At 42.6% G+C, this 19729-nt stretch overlaps 1 protein-coding gene across 3 annotated transcripts in view; it reads left to right on the forward strand.

Annotated features, from left to right (window-relative positions):
* LOC132819895 (ADP-ribose glycohydrolase MACROD1-like) overlaps window positions 1–19729 on the forward strand; it is a 960330-nt gene that overhangs the window by 143842 nt on the left and 796759 nt on the right. The gene's annotated exons all lie outside the window — the stretch shown is intronic.

A 19729-nucleotide genomic window follows, 5' to 3' on the forward strand; every position in this document is an offset into this window, starting at 1 on the left:
GGGCTGGGAAATTACACTGTGGATGGGGTTTAGGAGGAGAGGGGGAAACTACACTGGGGTTTGGGGGGGGGAGGAAATTACACTGCAACAGTGGATGACACGCAAGAAGAGTCTGATAAGGTTCTCCTGTGAGACATTTGTTATGTACCACCGCAGTCTAACTTTTAAAATAAAAGAAACTGAATTGAGAGAATGCTGCAGAATATTTAGATTCAGATTATAGAACAGGAATAGGCTGTTTGGCCCATCCAGCCTGCTCTCCCATTCAATAGGATCCAGCTGCCCTCCCAGCCACTTTCCTGCCCTTTCCCAGTAACCCTTTGTTCCCCAACAGATCAAGAATCAATCTCCCTCAGCCTTAAATAAACACAGGAATCTGCCCCCCCCACCCCCCCCCCCCACACACACACACAGCTCTCTGTGCAAGGAGTTCCAAAGACACTCAACCCTCTGAGAGAAGGAATTCCCCCCCATCTCAGTCTGAAGTTGGTGCCCCTTTATTCTGAGACTGTACCCTCTGGTCCTAGACTCGCCCATGAGGGGGAACATCCCCTTAGCATTGACCCTGTCAAGCCCCTTCAGAATCCTGTATGTCTCGATGAGATCACCTCCCATTCTGCTCAACTCCAGTGAGTAGAGTCCCAACCTGTTTAGCCTTTACTCATAAGACAATCCCTCTGTCCTAGTGAACCTTCTCTGGATTGCTTCCAATGAATAATATCTTCCCTTAAATAATAGGACCAACACTGCTCCAGGTGTAGGCGCGCCTGCAGTGCCAGTGTGTGTCAAGAGTGTGTGTGGTGCTGGAAAAGCACAGCAGGTCATGCAGCATCCGAGGAGCAGGAGAATCGATGTTTCAGGCAGGAGCCCTTCATCAGCTGTGTGTGTAAACCATATCAGCATTTAAATAAAAATGAATATCCAGTTGTTATGCAGTTAACCCGATTATTATGGAGGAAGACTCTGCTGTGAATGCTGCATTCATTCTGACCCCCACCAATCAAAATTGCAGAAATCAAGCTATTTCTTATCTCTCCCATTCTTTATGTGAGTTGTTGGAATTTTAAAAAATGTGATCCTCTGTATATAATCTCCAAGCGCTCTTTCCCGTTGACTCTTCATTATCTTTATTTGATTTACCTTTTAGTTATCTGCAGTTTGTTTGTTGGGACATTGAAGTGTTGGATCATCACAAAGTGCTATCAGAGAGGAAGGTCAATGGATGATTTTAAAAAAAGGGATGGTTTCAATTGCTTTGCGATTCCAAGACAACCAAGGCCGTTTGTGTCCGAACACAAATTACCTTTGCGCTGGCCTCCAGGTGACAGATGAGCCAGGTGTCTAGAATAATAGCAAGGATTCTGATTCTCGCTGACAATTAACACAGATAATTTGGTCATTTATAACGTTGCTGTTTTAGTTCCAATGTTAGACCTCAGAGAACACGTCAAAGGGCACTTCATTGGCTGTAAAACCCTTCGAGAGATCTGGAGATTGTTAAAGGTGCTATAAAAGAATGCAAGCCTGTCTTCTTTTAGTGGAAGCAGATTAGCTTCCATATTTCTCTTCATTGCACTTTGCTAGAAGACCCTGCTTGAAAAGTGTCCTTGGGGTCATGAAAGGAGCAAAATATAAATGCAAGATTGTCTTGCATTTAATCTCCAAATTTATCCCTCTCACTGCTGAGGATGGAATTCAGAGAGTGTGCAAACCCTTGGCTGTAATTGTTCACATTGCCTTAGGAGCATGATCACACAGATACTTAGGCAAATAGCAAAGTGGTTTCTTGCATCCTGCAGTGACCTACCCCAGACTGGGGGGCATGTAACATTGTGCAGTGTTTATTTCCAATTGAAAGTCCTCAGACATGTTGAGATTATCTGATTTCCGTCCGATTGGCATCGGGAATCATGTGCTGTGCTGCAAAGGCACTCTAACTCAGTTAATAATTTCTGTTCAAATGTTCTGCAGTGATAGCAGTATTTACTGCTAGGTTGCTGATACTGTCTTTCAAAAGTTAACAATGGGAAGGTGATGGTATTTGCAGATTTCACCCCCTCAGGAGTGCTGGTATCTCCACATGATCCACTAGACTGCATCAGGCTTTGAAAGTGGCCCTGCATAGAAAAAGTTGGAAAAGCACAGTTTTGAAGGCACCCTTGAAATGTAAACAGAGGCCACTAACAGGACTCAGCGTCTGCGAACTCTGAAGCAGGGGGACTCCGTACAAATGAAAGTTTTTAATTCATTCTGAAATGACGGGAGCGGTGTGAGCAAAACCTTTCTTTTCTTATTGTTTCCACTTCAAAACCTTGCATTGTCTCTGCCACACGTGACGACGTGATGATAAAATGCGGTGCACTGCCCCCCTCGTTCATTCTGTTTCCCTCAACAGCCCAAGATTAGCCAGCATTTCTGCGCCAAGATATTGTTTCTTTTTAAGGGCTAGTCCCCTCCTAATTGGCCGTGAAGGAACTGCGCTTGGCTTGGCTTGGCTTAGTTGTGAGGGGTCAACAGCAATTACATCACTGTACATCACAAACCCTTTATACAAAGGCTACCAGTGCCTTTCCCGTTGCCCCGGAGACAGACATCAAAAGCTGAATCCCACATTACAAAAGTGGCCACTTGGGTTGAGTTCCATGCTCGTTTGCGCATCAATGGGAGGGATTTACATTTCTGCTGCAAACCAAAACTAAAAAAAATACTGTAGTGAAAACAGCAATTTAAGCGAGTTTTTTTTAAAGGAAATTCGACCAAGAGTCACATTGGGCTTGAAATGTTAACACTGTTTTTCTCTCTCTGCAGATGCTGCCAGACCTGCTGAGTTTCTTCCCTGTGTTTGTTTAACATTTCCAGCATCCGCAGTATTTTACTTCCATTTCAGGAGCAGATGGCCAGCATCCTGGAGTCTCCTGTACAGGTCATGGAGGAAATGATCATGGACACGCAAAATTTCCTAGATTCCAAAATCCTCCTGCAAAGTAGAAAATAACTAATGTCACACTATTATTCAAGAAAGGTAGAAGCCAGAAGGCAGGATGCTGTAGGTCATATAATCATATAATCCTTACAGTGTGGGAAGCAGACTTTTCAGCCCATCGAGTCTGACTTTCCCAAGAGCATCGCCCCAGCCCCACCATATCTCTGTAACCCTACATTCCCCATGGCTAATCCATTTAGCCTGCACATCCCTGAACACTGTGGGCAATTTAGCATGGCCAATCCACCCTAATGTGCACATCTCTGGAGTGTGGGAGGAAACCCACGCTGGCACAGTGAGAATGTGCAAAATCCGCAATTAACCTAATATCTGTCATGGGAAATCTTTAGGAAATGACAATGGGATCCTTCAGAGGTGGTATGACTTTGTGAAAGAGGAATCATAGAGTCATACAGCATGGAAACAGACTTTTACATCCAACCAGTGAATGCCAATCATAATGCCAATCTAAACTAGTCCAACCTGCCTGCTCCCATATCTCGGTAAAGATAAAAACAATGACTGCAGATGCTGGAAACCAGATTCTGGATTACTGGTGCTGGAAGAGCACAGCAGTTCAGGCAGCATCCAACGAGCAGCGAAATTGACGTTTTGGGCAAAAGCCCTTCATCAGGAATAAAGCTCCCATATCTCTCCAAACATTTCCTGTTCATGTACTTATCCAAATGTCTTTTAAATATTGTAACTGTACCTGTATCCACCACTTCCTTTGCAAGTTCATTCCACACGTGAACCATTCTCTGTGTAAAAACGTTGTCCCTCATGTCTTTTTAAAATCTTTCTCCTCTCTCCTTAAAACTATGCCCCCTAGTGTTGAAATCCCCCACCCTAGGGAAAAGACTTTAATGAGATTTATAAAATCATGCGGTCAATGGCATTGCCATTCACCTTGTGATTTTATAAACCTCATTAAAGTCACCCCTCAACGTCCTACGCTCCAGTGAAAAACGTCCCGGCATATCCAGCCTTTCGGTAATTCAAACCCTCCTTTCCCAGCAACATAGAGTCACAGAGATGTACAGCGTGGAAACAGACCCTTCAGTCCAACCCGTCCATGCCGACCAGAAATCCCAACCCAATCTAGTCCCACCTGCCAGCACCCGGCCCATATCGCTCCAAACTCTTCCTATTCATATACCCATCCAGATGCCTCTTAAATGTTGCAATTGTACCAGCCTCCACCACTTCCTGTGGTAGCTCATTCCATTCATGTACCATCTCTGCGTGAAAAGGTTGCCCCTTAGGTCTCTTTTATATCTTTCCCCTCTCACCCTAAACCTATGCCCTTTAGTTCCTGAACCCTCTCCAGCTTTATAATGTCCTAATATATTCAAGTTTTATAAAATAAGCAAATGAGGTGGTGGATAAAGGTGAACCTGTAGATGTAACATTATTGGTTTTCCAAAAGATATTTGATAAGGTGCTGCATCAAAGGTTACTACACACTGTGCGCATACATGATGTAGCTATTAGATATGAGCACAGATAAAGGGATGCCAAGGGAGAGTCATTGAAATCTATTTCCCTCTCCATGGATGCTGCTGGACCTCCTGAGTGTCTCCAGCAATTTCTGTTTTTGTTTCAGATCTCCAGCCTCTGCAGTATTTTGTTTTTATTTTAACATAATAAAGAATTGCTTAGCTAATAAGAAGCAGAATGTGGGGACAGATGAGTCTTTTTCAGCATGGAAAGGTGGAGAGTGAGTCAGGAATTAGTGATGGGGCCTCAATGAATAGCAATCTGTTTCAAAGAATTAAAAGGGCCGGATGAGTGGTAACTATGGTGACAAATATAGGCTGTGAAGTCAGTTGTCAAAAGGAGGTAGAGAGTCTGTAAAAGGAATATAGATAAGTGAACAAGTGTTTGATAGCTGGAGGAGAAAGTGAGGACTGCAGATGCTGGAGATCAGAGCTTAAAAATGTGTTGCTGGAAAAGCGCAGCAGGTCAGGCAGCATCAAAGGAGCAGGAGAATCGACGTTTCGGGCATCCATGGCCATGCTAAATTGCCCATAATGTTAGGTACATTAGTCCTGAAGAAGGGCTTGTGCCCGAAATGTCGATTCTCCTGCTCCTTTGATGCTGCCTGACCTGCTGCGCTTTTCCAGCAACACATTTTTCAGCTTTGATAGCTGGAGAGCAACTTGAGAAGATGTCAGCTAGTCGATTTTGGCTGGGAAGAGTGAAAAACAATAAATTAAATGGAGAGAGATTGCATAACTCATGGTACAAAGGAATCTGGTCCATGAATCAGTTATAGGTAGTATGTTGGTACAGCAAGTGATGAGGCAGTTACCCACCTCGGGCAACTGTCTGTGTGGAGTTTGCACATTCTCCCCGTGTCTGTATGGGTTTCCTCCGGGTGCTCCGGTTTCCTCCTACAGTCCAAAGATGTGCAGGTTAGGTGAATTGGCCATGCTAAATTGCCCGTAGTGTTAGGTGCATTAGTCAGGGGTAAATGTAGGGGAATGGGTCTGGGTGGGTTGCTCTTCGAAGGGTCGGTGTGGACTTGTTGGGCCGAAGGGCCTGTTTCCACACTGTAGGGAATCTAATCTAATCTGGCAATTGTTGTCATTTATTGTAAGTGAAAAGGGATATAGAAGTCCGACAATTTTACCTTAGCTATACAGAGCATTGGTGAGGCCATATCTGCTTTAGCCTTCTTATATGGAAAAGGATATAACTGCAATGGAAGCAGTTCAGAGAAGATTCACTCGGTTCAATTCCAGGATGAAGGGCTTTGCCCACCAAGGTAGGTTGAACAATCTGGGCCTATACTCACTGTGGTTTAGAAGGATGAGAGCTGATCTTGTTGAAACATACTTGATCCTAGAATACTTGATAGAATGAATACTTATATTTCCTCTTGTGAGGGAGATTTGAACAAAGGGAAATAGTTTAAGAATAAGAGGTCTCCCTTTTAACGGAAACGAAGAAATTTGTATTCTCTCAGTGGTTTAATTTCTGTGGTTAGTCTGTTCATGAGCCTCTTCTGCTGAAAGTCATTGAATAGATAGACTTTTGATAGACAAGGCATTTGAGGGTCATTGTCGGGGGTGTTGGGGAGAACAGAGAGGAAAATGAGATCACAACCAGACCACTCATTACCTTATTGAATGGCAGTGCAGGCTTTAAGGGTCAAATGACCTACTCCTGCTGCTAAATGCCTATATTCCTAATAATTTATAAATGCAAAACAAGTAAAGAGTTCAGTGTAATTAGATTCTTACTTTAGCATTTACTTGTGATTTTTTGCTATTTAATCTTTGATGGATGTGCCTCCTGGCAGATCAACATTTATTGTCAATTTCTGTGCAATCATGGCCATTTCAGTCGATCCCATTGCTGTCCGTCCAGAGTCACCTATTAGCTCAGAGGTGAGGTAAAGATGGAAGATTTCCTTTTCTAAAGGCTGTAGGTGAAATCCAGATGTTTTTCAATCTGGCAACTGCGTGGTTACCATCACTGATATCCAAATCATGATCACTGATACTGGCTTTTTTATTCTGGATTTACAAAATTAACACAATTGAAACACCTGAGTTGCCGTAACTGGATTTGAAGTCATGTCTTTTGGTTATAATATAACCACTGTGCGCATAGGAATGTCATTGATATTTTGTTGAAAAATCCAGCAACTAATAATGCACAGCAAGGTCGGTAGAGATGAATGACTAATTAAGGTGTTGTTAACGGCGCTGACCAAGGCCAGGACAGTGAGACGACTCCTCTGCTTATCTTTGATATTTTATGGTCTCCTGAATAGGTTTCACATCTTATTTGAAAGACAGTACCACTAACAATATGACACACTATCAGTGCTCCACTAACCATGAGCCAAACACGTACTCAATGCCAGGAATGGTTCATCTTTAATGGAAGAAATTAGCCTAAATAAATCTGCTCGAGAATAAGCTTGCAATATGAATCCAATAGTCATACATTTCACATTTTATGTTGAAGTAACATGCCAGATTTTTCCTACCTATGCAAATGTAACCTTCTGACGCACTTTGCTGTGATCCTTGACAGTCTTTGTCTTCATGGATGCCACTTCTAGAAGCAGTCTGCCTATTTTCTTTAATATCTTGGTGATTCCGTATTTCATTGGCGTTGTTATTTTGACGTACGTGCTCTCGAAAGGTGACGATATATTTTCTAAGAGGTGCGAAGTTGTGAAACTAAACCTGCATTGATTTGTGGTTACATTGTTAATGAGTGTCTCAGCTGTGTCAGTGACCAACACAGGCAAATTTGCAAAGGGTCATAAAAGATTTATTAGCCCAACTGAGACTATCAGAAGAATATATTGGTTTTGCAGGTCAGAGCTGATAGAGGCATCAGCTCAAAACTGAAGCAAATCAGTGTGAATATTACAGTATTTTAAGAAATACTGTGTTTCTACAGTTGAGCATAATCAACCTCTCTTGCAGGGTGAGTGAGGATGATGTGATTTTCCCCTATAAATGGAAGAAAACAATATTCTAACATTGGTGAGCTTCGTTTTGTTATAGAGTCACATAATACTGAAGAGGTCCATCGAGTCTGCATCAACAGAGACAAAACCATCATCCATCTGCACTAATCCCACTTCCCAGCTTTTGACCCATAGCCTTTAACGATATGACATTTCGAGCATTAATCCAAGTGCTTTTGAACGGATATGAGGTTTCCCACCTCTACTGACTATCGAGGCGCTGCATCCCAGATTCCCACCACCCTCTGGGTGAAGAAAGGTTTGCTCAAATCCTCGGTAAACTTCCTGCCCTTCACTGTAAAATTATATCAGTTTCTTATTGAAACGGCATTAATGTGTTGAAAACATGTTCATGATAGAGTACAGCTTTAAGAAGAAGCAAAGTTATGGTTAAATTCCAGATCTTGGATGCCAGTGGTCTCTGAAATGCAGTAAATTTTGAAATTTGCGCATTCGGGTTTTGTTTACTTTAGTGCACCAAGCCACACAAATAGCTACCTCAGCTGTGTTGCTATCTCTCTAGTGACAGTGGGAAAGCCTATAATGTGTGGAGAGGACCCCCCACCTCCCCCCAATGTAATCACAGCCCGGCTCTATCTGTTTCTTCCCTGGGGCCATCTGAAGATAAACACTGGATGCTTATCTAATCACATATTAGTCAAGAAGTAGACTTCAATGTTGACTGGCGAAACTGTGTAATTAGAGAGAGGTGCTCGCTTTCACATTTCCCCTCAAATCTTTTAAGTGTTTTTTGATTATTTTTCAGCACTTACTTCCTACTAAACAGAAGAAAGAACACTAATACATTCATTAGATGAAATGATTTTACTCCCTGTCTTTTAACGGGATGCTAAGTGTTTTTGTTGTAGCTGCAGCTGGTCAAAAATAGGTTTTTAGTATTTTCAGTTTTTCCCTTTAGCTTTGTAGGAGGTAGAGTTTCAGTACAACACTAAAATAAAAAAAATCACACAAGGTTATAGTCCAACAGGTTTAATTGGAAGCACTAGCTTTCGGAGCGACGCTCCTTCGTCAGGTGGTTGTGGACTACAACCTGGTGTTGTGTGATTTTAGACTTTGTACACCCCAGTCCAACACTGGCATCTCCAATTCAACACCAAAGTAGAAATGGGTCTTTGGCATCTTTCAAAGTTACTGGAGTTCTCTCTTCCTCAAAAGGCAGCAGAAGCAGAGCCTTTGAATATTTTCAAGGTGGAAGAAGATTAATTCTTATTAAGCAAGAGAATGTTATAGGAGGTCGGTGGGAATACAGAGGAATCAGATCAGCCAAGATCTTACTAAATAGCAGGGCAAGCTCAATGGGCTGAATGGTCTAATTCTGTTCCAAATTTGTATGTTCATGTGTACCTGCTGTATAACTATTCTTCTTAGCAGGCCCACAGCAGGAGGGTTTCTACTCCAGTTCCTTGGGTTCTGAGACAATTGATATATAAACCTGCAACTGATGGGGCATCTGCTGTTTGGGCAGATGGGTATTAGGAGGTTTCTTCACTCCCTCTGATGTTTGGGACTTTGCCTTTTTGAAAGATGTTGGATGTATCTTCCTGGACTAGCCTTCTTGTTAGGGTGGTATGATGGCTCAGTGGTTAGCACTGCTTTTTCAGTGCCAGGGACCCAGGTTCAATTCTAGCAACAGCCGACTGTGTGGAGTTTGCATATTCTCCCCTTGTCTGTATAAGTTTTCTTCTGGGTGCTCTGGTTTCCTCTGACAGACCAAACATGTGTAGGTAAGATAGACTGGCTATGCAAATTTGCTCATAGTGTCCAGGAATGTGCAGGCGAGGTGAACTAGACATGGGAATTGCAGAGTTACAGAGAAAGGGTAGGGTTTGGATCTGGGTGGGATGCTCTTTGGAGAGTCGGTGTGGACTTGATGGGCGGAATGGCCGGCTTCCACACTGAAGAGATTTTATGATTCTCTTTTGATTGGCCACAATCCAGAGACACCTATGACTTGACAAGAATGGTTGACATCTTTATGGATGATTTGAGGACATGGTTTTGAGTAGAACTTCTTCTTCAAGAGTCTGGTCTTGGGCAGCTGAGCAACTGGTCCTGCCCAGTGAAACGAGTTTTCTCATGAGCAGCACCTGAAAGTAGCACATGGTGGCAAACAACAGGGTGCTACTGTTGGGTGGCCTTTTTCATTGCTGTGTTTGGAGGATCTTGTTTTGGGCAGTTTTATCACCACTGCCTGGTAAACCTTGAACTTGTTCTATAATTAGCCTGAATATTGAACTGTGGTAAAAAGCAAGAACACTATCTTGTTTGGATGTTAAATCAAGGTCCCGTTTGCCCTTTCAGACAAGAACTATAGAATGAGGAATGTGGGAAATTCCCCTTGACATTTTCTGCCAATATTGATTCTTCAACCATTAGCCCAAAGCAGATTACACAGTCTTATCACATTCCTTTTGTGAGAGTTTACTGTTTGTAGATTAGCTGCATACTTGCCAGATTACATAAATTGGCTATAGAACCCTTTGAGACACTTTGAGGTCATGAAAGGGAATGTATAAATATCTATATACATTAAAAAAAGTGGAGAAACTCAGGCACATGACACAATTTGTGGGGAGAGAATCCATTAATGTTTTGAGTTCAGTATGACTGTTCTTCTGAAGAGGAAAATTGGAGATTGCAATTTTATAGAAAAAGTGGAGAGGGAAAAGATGGATGCAGCTAACTATTGGAGGCCTCTCCTCTTTGTTTCAATCCCCTCACAGAGTCTGTCAAATTGCATCCTGACCAATCAGAGTGTTGTTGCTATGCTAAGCTTAAAAGCCAATCAAAAAGGTGTCTCTGGGCAGAATTGACCTGAACATACAGGGGCAGTTCTACTTTGCCTGGGCACCATTTCCCCAGAAGTAATCTTAGTGAAATATAAAAGATCCTGAGGGAACTTGACGGGTTGGAAGTTGAATGGAAGATTCCCCCTTGTGGGGGAGTCTAGCACTGGGAGAAAGTTTAAAATTTAAGAGTCTCTCATTGAAGGCTGAGATAAGGGAATTTTGTTTGCCTCAGAGTTAGTGGAATTATCTTCCCAGAAAGCAATGGAGGCAATACTACTGGATTTATTCAAGACTGTGTTACGCATGGTTGACCAGGGAATCAGAGATTATGGTTTTCAGACAGGAAAGTAGAGTTGAGACCACAATAAGACCATAAGACATAGGAGTGGAAGTAAAGGCTATTCGGCCCATCGAGTCCACTCCGCCATTCAATCATGGTTCATGGACATTTCAACTCCACTTACCCGCATTCTCCCCGTAGCCCTAATTCCTTACGGGATCAAGAATTTAGCAATCCCTGCCTTGAAGATATTTAATGTCCTGGCCTCCACTGCGCTTCATGGCAATGAATTCCACAGGCCCGCCACTCTCTGGCTGAAGAAATGTCTCTTCATTTCCATTCTAAATTGGCTCCCTTTAATTCTAAGGCTGTGCCCATGGGTCCTAGTCTCCCTGCCTAATGGAAACAAATTCCCAGCGTCCACCCTTTCTAAGCCATGCATTATCTTGTAAGTTTCTATTAGATTTCCCCTCAACCTTCTAAACTCTAATGAATACAATCCCAGGATCCTCAGCCATTCGTCGTATGTTAGGCATACCATTCCAGGGATTATCTGTGTGAATCTCTGCTGGACACGCTCCAGTGCCAGTATGTCCTTCCTGAGGTGTGGGACCCAAAATTGGGCACAGTATTCTAAATGGGGCAATGAAATCAGCCATGATTTTATCAAAGAATAGGGTAGGCTGGAAAGGCCAAAAGGCTTCTGATGACTGTGTTTTGTTTTTGTTTCATATGGTTTGGTTCCACAGAAATGTGCAGCTTAAGGTGTTGCACCTGAGTGATATAGACATCATTCCTACCTCCTATCATTACCTGCACATTGACACTTCCAATCTCCTATCCATAAGTTCTCGTTCCCTACCTGGGTGCTAACTCAAGCATCTCTACTCGAAAGGACATAAGTAATTTTACCGTAACCTCTGATTACAATAGTAATGTAATTCTGGTCCCTGACTTTGTAGACAATTGTTGGATATAGGTGTGGGCGTGCCCGTCAAATCAGAAGAACGATTATCATTTATTTATTTGACCCCAAAGCAAGGACTGAAGGAAAAGGTGAGGGAGACCCGTGACAAGAAGTAACATCAGCCGAGAGAAGCGTCACCAGTTGTAAAAGAGTCAAACAAGGCAAAGGTCAGGTGAAGACACAAAAGTCAGCAGCAGTGGGAAATGGTAGCAAGGTAAATGAGAAAACCAGGGCTGAGACATTCTCCCAAGAAGCCAGTATCTGATAATGGCTGCTCACTCAGCATCACTTCTGCAAGGCATGCTCTCCTCCTGTTAAAGAAAACATTTTTTTCATCACCTCAGGATGTTCCCCAGCATTTCATAGCCAATAAAACACTTCTGAAGTGTATTCCTTGGGAATATAGAGAAACGCCCTCTTTTCCCACAAATTTAAAAGTGCAAAAATGCTGAATTAAAACCCTGCAAATGAGATGAGATGACTCTCACAACTTTTTAATAGCCAAGTTTAGTCTTTTTTGTTGAAGAATTTGAAAGTTACTTTTTTTAAAAAATGTGTTCATAGGCTAAGGCTTTCCCTTCAGTGATTTTAACACTTTCATCACTGGATTCCTGCAGTAAATGGTTTAATATTTCCCACTCGTTTTATTCCGCACCAGAATTACACACAGAACAAATCTTCAGGTTCTTTACTCCATGAAGCATCTCTACTCGAAAGGACAGAAATAATTTTACCATAACCTCTGATTACAATAATAATGTAATTCTGGTCCCTGACTTTGTAGATAATTGTTGGATATAGGTGTGGGCATGCCCATCAAATTGGAAGAACTATTATCATTAATGTTCTTGTATCTATTTCTTTGATCTATAGATTTACTTTATTGCTTATATTAATCTTCATGACAGTGCAAGCTCTGAGTTAACATCCGTAGAGATGGTCATTAACCTTGAATAATTCAGCCTGTGCATATTATTTAGCTCTTTCTCACTATCAGTCGAGGCAACTCCTCCAAACATATCCCCCAGATGGTGTCACCAGTATTCAATGCCAATTTATTTTGGTGCTGGTGTTTTTATTGAATTAGCTATCTTTTACTGGGTTAAAACTAGAAATGCAGAAGTTGTCATCTGGTCTTTAATCTCTTCTCGAACTCAGTCTCTGCTTCACAAAGCTCTATGTTGCTAATCCTCAGAACCCACAAAAATAAACACTCCTAAATCGCCTATTGTTTTTCCTTGTGCAAGTGGAAAGGTACTTAATTATAGTTTGTTGATAAACAAATGAGAGTATTTATTCAGTAGAAAGCTCTGGATGATGGAGAGTATTGCAGATGAGAGTCTTTGCAAAATGCAGGCGGATCTCTGTCAACGCTTTTTAACTGGATTGTCACTAAAGCAGAAATAAAAACTTGCAAGTTGCTTGGTCCAAATTCTGTCTCTACTGAGAAAATGGATTGCTGCAGCTCCGATTTCAGTCCCAGCTGTTGATGCGGGAAGCATGAATGAAGCTTCAATGCGCTGCTTCTCCCACTGGGAATTCTTTGTTCCCAAAAATAACACTATTGCCAGAAACTCAGCCCTGGGTACACATTCCTCATATGCAAAGCTGAAATGTGTGCTTTGGCACCATTACCTGGAGTAAACTTGCTAAAGTGGCCACTTTGTGTTGTGTTCCATCTGCACTATAATTTCCCCAAAGAAACATTTTTATTGCTTCTGGGAGAGTGTCACACTTTTTTTTTAACCATGTTGCGTGGTCTACCAGACCTTCTGGGAAACTCAGATCCCAGATCATGTTTGTTTTAGGAGTTGCTTCTTGACCATGAGCACGTGTTTCTGGCCTATAATTTATTGCTGCTGGATGTATATAGAATCATGGAGTCATAGAGATGTACAGCATGGATACAGACCCTTTGGTCCAACCTGTCCATGCTGACCAGACATCCCAACCCAATCTAGTCCCATCTGCCAGCACCCAGCCCATATCCCTCCAAACCCTTCCTATTCATATACCCATCCAGATGCCTTTTAAATGTTGCAATTGTACCAGCCTCCACCACTTCCTCTGGCAGCTCATTCCATACATGTACCACCCTCTGCCAGAAAATGTTGCCCCTTAAGTCTCTTTTATACCTTTCCCCCCTCACTCTAAACCTATGCCCTCAAGTTATGGACTCACCCCCCCCCCCCCCCCCCCCCCCCCCCCCCTCAGAGAAAAGACCTTGTCTATTTATCCTAGCCACACCCTCAAGATTTCATAAACCTCGATAAGGTCACCCCTCAGCCTCTGACGCTCCAGGGAAAACAACCCCAGCCTGTTTAGCCTCTCCCTATAGCTCAAACCCTCCAACCCTGGCAACATCCTTGTAAATCTTTTCTGAACCCTTTCAAGTTTCACAACATCTTTCCGATAGGAAGGAGGCCAGAATTGCATGCAATATTTCAACAGTGGCCTAACCAATCTCGTCCCAGCAGCAACATGATCTCCTGTACTCAGTACTCTGACCAATAAAGGAAAGTGTGGCAAACGCCTTCTTCATTATCCTATCTACCTGCAACACTACTTTGAAGGAACTATGAACCTGCACTCCAAGGTCTGTTTGTTCAGCAACACTCCTTAGGTCCTTACCATTAAGTGTATAAGTCCTGCTAAGATTTGGTGTATTTGGAAAGGTCTTCTCTGCCTCCAATCCATGAGATGCCAGTCTTAGCAATGTCTCCAGCCCATCTAATATAATGCTGGAAAGCTTATACACACAGATTTCCCTAGATATTGGAGTGTGTGTATTAATGCTAATTGGTGCATTAGTCTAGATGAATGAGAATTACTTCAGCTTCAGGCAGTAGTGGGATGATAAATGGAAACTGTTAAGCCCGTGGACAAAGCAACTCACAGGTGTACATTTACAATATGTGCTTATAAAGCTCAGATAGTCCAGAATACAAGCTTGCTGGAGAATCGAAGCTGATTGGGGAAGCAATGCTTGAATCGAATATTGGTTATTATCTGAGAGCCAGTTACATAAATGACCTAAGAAGTAGAAGACAAATTATAACTTGGATTATAAATCCGAGATGTTTTCTTTCAAGGTTTTTGTTGACAAAGGCAGGAGGGGTTGGGAAGGGTCCTAACCTCCTGCAATAATCTGGCTACTGTCCAAACATTTAACTGGGGAAATGGATAGAGGGTGTGCATTTGGAGGGCACCAAATTATGCATAGGGACAAATATCACAGACACTGCCTGGATCAATGTCTGACCAGATGGCTCAGTGGTTAGCATTGCTGCCTCACAGCACCGGGACCCAGGTTCGATTCCACCCTGAGGTGACTGTCTGTGTGGAATTTGTATGTTCTCCCCGTGTCTGTGTGGGTTTCCTCCTACAGTCCAGAGATATGCAGGTTAGATGAATTGGCCATGCTTAATTGTCTGCAGAGTCCAGGGATGTGTAGGCTGGCTGAATTAGCCATAGGAAATGCAGGTGGGATGCTCTTGAAGGGTCAGTGTGGATGCGATGGACCGAATGACCTGCTTCCACAATGTAGGGATTCTATGACTGTAACCATGTCCCAAGCAAAAAGATTTTAGAGGTATTAGGTGAGTTCAGGGGATAATGACTAAGTAAGACAGACCCTGGCCTTAGATGACCACTTTGAGGAAAGACTTGAGCAGTAAGTTTATTTTCTCAAGGGAATGAAGACTGAGGGGAAATGCAATACCGCTGTTCAAAGTAATGAAAGACTGAGGGTAACTAAAGCAGCTATCCATCTTGAAACAAAACACAGGACCAGAGGCCACGAGTGCAAAGTTCACAACCCTTGACTGAGTCTCATTTGAAAGTGGCAAAACAAAAATACCTCTCCCCTTCAAAATCTTGGCCATTTGGGCAAATATTTAGGCAAGTTCAAACAGGAATGTTGGACAAGAGCAGGCCATTCAGCTCCTCAATCCTGTTCACCATTAAATTGTTGCTAATCTGTAATGTGGTTCCATCACCCTCACCGGCCTTACCTCGTAAAAATTGGTCTGTTTTGGTTTTTGGATTTTCCAATTGATTTCCAATTGGGGGAGAGAGTTCCAGATTTGATTTATTTTAGTCACATGTACCTAAGTACAGTGAAAAGCTTTGTTTTGCAAACAGTACAGGCATATCATAGCAAACACAGAGCATGGGTGATCCTGGGAGTCCTAGATTTCTACCCCCTTTGTATGGGCTAGTGTTTCCTGACATCCTGCCTGAATGGCCTGCCTCTAATTTAACCATCATGTCTTTTTGTAGTGGACATGTCTGCTGGAAGAAATAGTTTCTTTCTCTCTTTCCCTCAGTCCCAACACTTGCAGTCGTTAATTAGTTAAACACTTCAATTAAATTATCCCTTGAGAGCACTCCTGCGGCACAGTGGTAGTGTTCCTATCCCTGGACTGAGAGACCCAAGCTCAAGTCTCACCTGTTCCAGAGGTGTGTAATAACATCTCTGAACAGGTTGATTTGAAAAATGAGTTTTTTTTATAAAAAATCATCCTTTGAAGGGGCTGTTGTGATGCAGGGTAATGTCACTGCCTCTAAACCAGGAACCCAGCTTCCAGATCGACCTGTTCCAGAAATGTGAAATAATATCCCTGAAAAGGTTGATTAGAAAAATATCTAAATCATCCTTCAACCTTCCACAATTAAAGGAAGACAAACCAATTGTTTTTTAATGGTGAAACGCTGTTGGATATCATAGTGATTTCCCATTATCTCACAGACAGCTCATCCGCTCCACAATAACGTGTACTTTGACCACCTGATACAGTACTGTGTTTGGGTTTTGATGAGATAATTGGTAGTTAGTCATGCAGTCAGATCCAGGTATGTTATATTTCTGTAAAGTAAGACAAAGAACTGTGGATGCTGGAGATCTGAAACAAAAATGAAAATTGCTGGAGAAACTCAGTTGGTCTCGCAGCACCCACCTATGGCGAGAGAGGAACAGAGTCAATGTTTTGAGTCCAATGAGTCTTCCGATTAACTCTGCCTTCTTCCCACGGATGCTGCCAGGCCTGCTGAGTTTCTCCAGCAATGTATGCTATACTTTGGTTTAGGCGAATATGAGGACTGCAGATGCTGGAGAGGCAGAGTTGAGAGTGTGGTGCTGGAAAAGCACAGCAGGTCAGACAGCATCTGAGGAGCAGGAGATTTCCTGATGAAGGGCTTTTGCCTGAAACGTCAATTCTCCTGCTCCTTGGAATCTGCCTGACCTGCTGTGCTTTTCCAACACCACACTCTATACTTTGGTTTAGCTGGGTCAGACCCAAATTGTTGTCGATAATGTGTACCTTGTGTCAGGAGTGAATGTTTGAAAAGTTGTTAAGCCATCCTATAGTCACAAAAGACCCCACATTAGTCAGCAGATGTTGACAGGCCATGTCTGATTTTAACTGAAAATGTGTTGCTGGTTAAAGCACAGCAGGTTAGGCAGCATCCAAGGAACAGGAAATTCGACGTTTCGGGCCAGAGCCATTCCTGATGAAGGGCTCTGGCCCGAAACGTCGAATTTCCTGTTCCTTGGATGCTGCCTAACCTGCTGTGCTTTAACCAGCAACACATTTTCAGCTCTGATCTCCAGCATCTGCAGACCTCACTTTTTACATGTCTGATTTTAAACCGTACAGAATAATTCCAATGTTTTATGTATTTGCAATGCAGTTTTACATATGCTACCACCTGACTGACTTTTCTTGTAAGTGTTCAGAAAGACTTACAAGGATGTTGCCAGGGTTAGAGGGTTTGAGCTCCAGGAAGAGGCTGAACGGGCTGGGGCTGTTTTCCCTGGAGCATTGGAGGCTGAGGGGTGACCTTATGGAAGTTTATAAAATCATGAAGGACATGGATAGGGTAAATAGACTAGGTATTTTCACCAGGGTAAGGGAATCCAAAACTAGAGGCAGAGGTTTAAGGTGAGAGGGGAAAGATTTAAAAGGGACCTGACGGTCAACATTTTCACACAGAGGGTGATGTGTGTATGGAATGAGCTGCCAGAGGAAGTGGTGGAGGCTGGTTCAATTACAACATTCAAAAGGCATCTGGATGGGTACATGAAGCAAAAGGGTTTAGAGGGATATGGTGCAAATGCTGGCAAATGGGACTAGATTAATTTAGGATATCTAGTCAGCATGAACAAGTTGGACCTAAGGATCTGTTTCCATGCTGTACATCTCGATGACTCTATCACTTCCCTCCTACAGTCATGTGTATATTTCATGATTTATTGTCTTCAGAGGAGCTGAAGTTGAGATTTAATAACTAGTAAGCAACAATTGATTGCCTTCTGAAGAATTTGGGCTTCAAGTCATCATACGCAGAAATAGGCTATTTGGCCAATCAAGTCTGTGCTGTACTCTTGTAATGTGTCAAGCCAGAAGATGAAGAATAACACAACGCATGATGTTAGCTTAGTCATAAATGCCAAGGAGCCCAAAGAAATAGACTTCACCCGAGATCTCACTGAGTAAAGTGCTTTTTCATTCTGCGAAGCTTGAAATTTAAAATTGACATTGTTGACTTTAAATCAGCATTGTAAAGTCCTTTCCTTTTTATAAACTTGCTTGGAGCAGGGCTTATATTTTTGGGTTTTAGGTGGGAATATGGTGTTGAGACCATGATAAGATAGGCCAAGATCCTACTGGAGAGTGGACCAGACTCAAGAGGCCAAGGGCTGATCCTGGTTCGTAAGACACACCTTACAACAACTTTTCATTACTGGGAATGATGGCTGATAATGTACAAATTTTAATGACATCTTGAGTGAGGACTGTCTATCAGAGGTGCCTGTCTTTCAGGTGAAGTATTAAACTTGTCAGGTGGACAAAAAATAACAATTCCCTGATATTTTACTTGAAGTCAAAGAATTGCCAGTTTCAATCAAAACCACTGAAACAGATTTTCCAATCACTTATCTCACGGCAGTCTGTGGAACAATGCTGGCCTCAAATTGGCTCCTGAATTTCCCTACGTTACAACAGTGATCAGATTTCAAAAGACTTTATATTTCCTCCTTTCCTTTCTTGTTTCCTTCCATCTTTCTTTCTTTATTTATTGCCTTTTTGTATAGGTCATCCCGCAGTACTGTTTGGTAGAAAGTTCTAGGGCTTTGACCCAATGACAGTGGAGGAAGGTGATATATTTCCAAGTCAGGAATGGGGAGTGACTTGGAGGGGAACTTGCATGAAGTGATGTTCCCATGTACCTGCTGCCCTTGTCCTTCTAAATGGTGGAGGCCAGGAGTTTGGAAAGTGTTGTCAAGGAACCTTGAACCTTGGGATGTAAATGGTAAACAAGCGACATAGTCCGAGAATTAGGGCCAGGCCATTCAGGAGAGATGTTAGGAAGCATGTCTACACACCAAGGGTGGTGGATGTTTGGAACTCTCTTCCACGAAGGGCAAGTGGATGCCTCATTTTTGATAAGCAAAGGTACTAAGGGAAATGGGCAAAAAGGTGGGTGTATGGTGTAAGGAGGAGACAGTGAGGTCTGCAGATGCTGGAGATCAGAGCTGAAAATGTGTTGCTGGAAAAGCGCAGCAGGTCAGGCAGCATCCAAGGAACAGGAAATTCGACATTTCGGGCATGAGCCCTTCATCAGGAATGAGGAAAGTGTGTCCAGCAGGCTAAGATAAAAGGTAGGGAGGAGGGACTTCGGGGAGGGACGATTGCCAATAAAAAGGAAGACGTTTGTTTGCAGTTTTACAAACCTCACAGGAACATCCACTCAGTTGAATAAGTCCATATCGGTGTTTATGGCCCATGTGAGATTCCACCAACTCTCCTGATCTCACCCGTATCAACACTTAATTCTCTTTTATTCACTCTCAAGCTTGTCCACCTTGCCTTTAACTTTTTTTTCATCTATTCCCTATTGTCATGAGTTTCATATTCTCACCATGCTCTTGGTAAAGAAGATTCTCTTGAATTCCCTGTTGGACTTATTAGTAACTGGCTTGCATTTATGGCCCTAAGCTCCGGTCTCAGCTGCACTTTAAGTGTTATCAGAAGATCTTTCAAAGCTATGCAGTATTGGGTAGTTAGCAAATGTCATGTGCAGGCACATTTATATCACATCTAGCCATGAGTTCCTAAGTTGATCTAACATGGGCGATCTAATTGTGGTCAAGAAGAATCCTTCAATCACTCTGTCAGCCTGATTTGAATGT

Source organism: Hemiscyllium ocellatum, chromosome 10 (assembly GCF_020745735.1).
Source record: "Hemiscyllium ocellatum isolate sHemOce1 chromosome 10, sHemOce1.pat.X.cur, whole genome shotgun sequence".
Taxonomy (NCBI): domain Eukaryota; kingdom Metazoa; phylum Chordata; class Chondrichthyes; order Orectolobiformes; family Hemiscylliidae; genus Hemiscyllium; species Hemiscyllium ocellatum.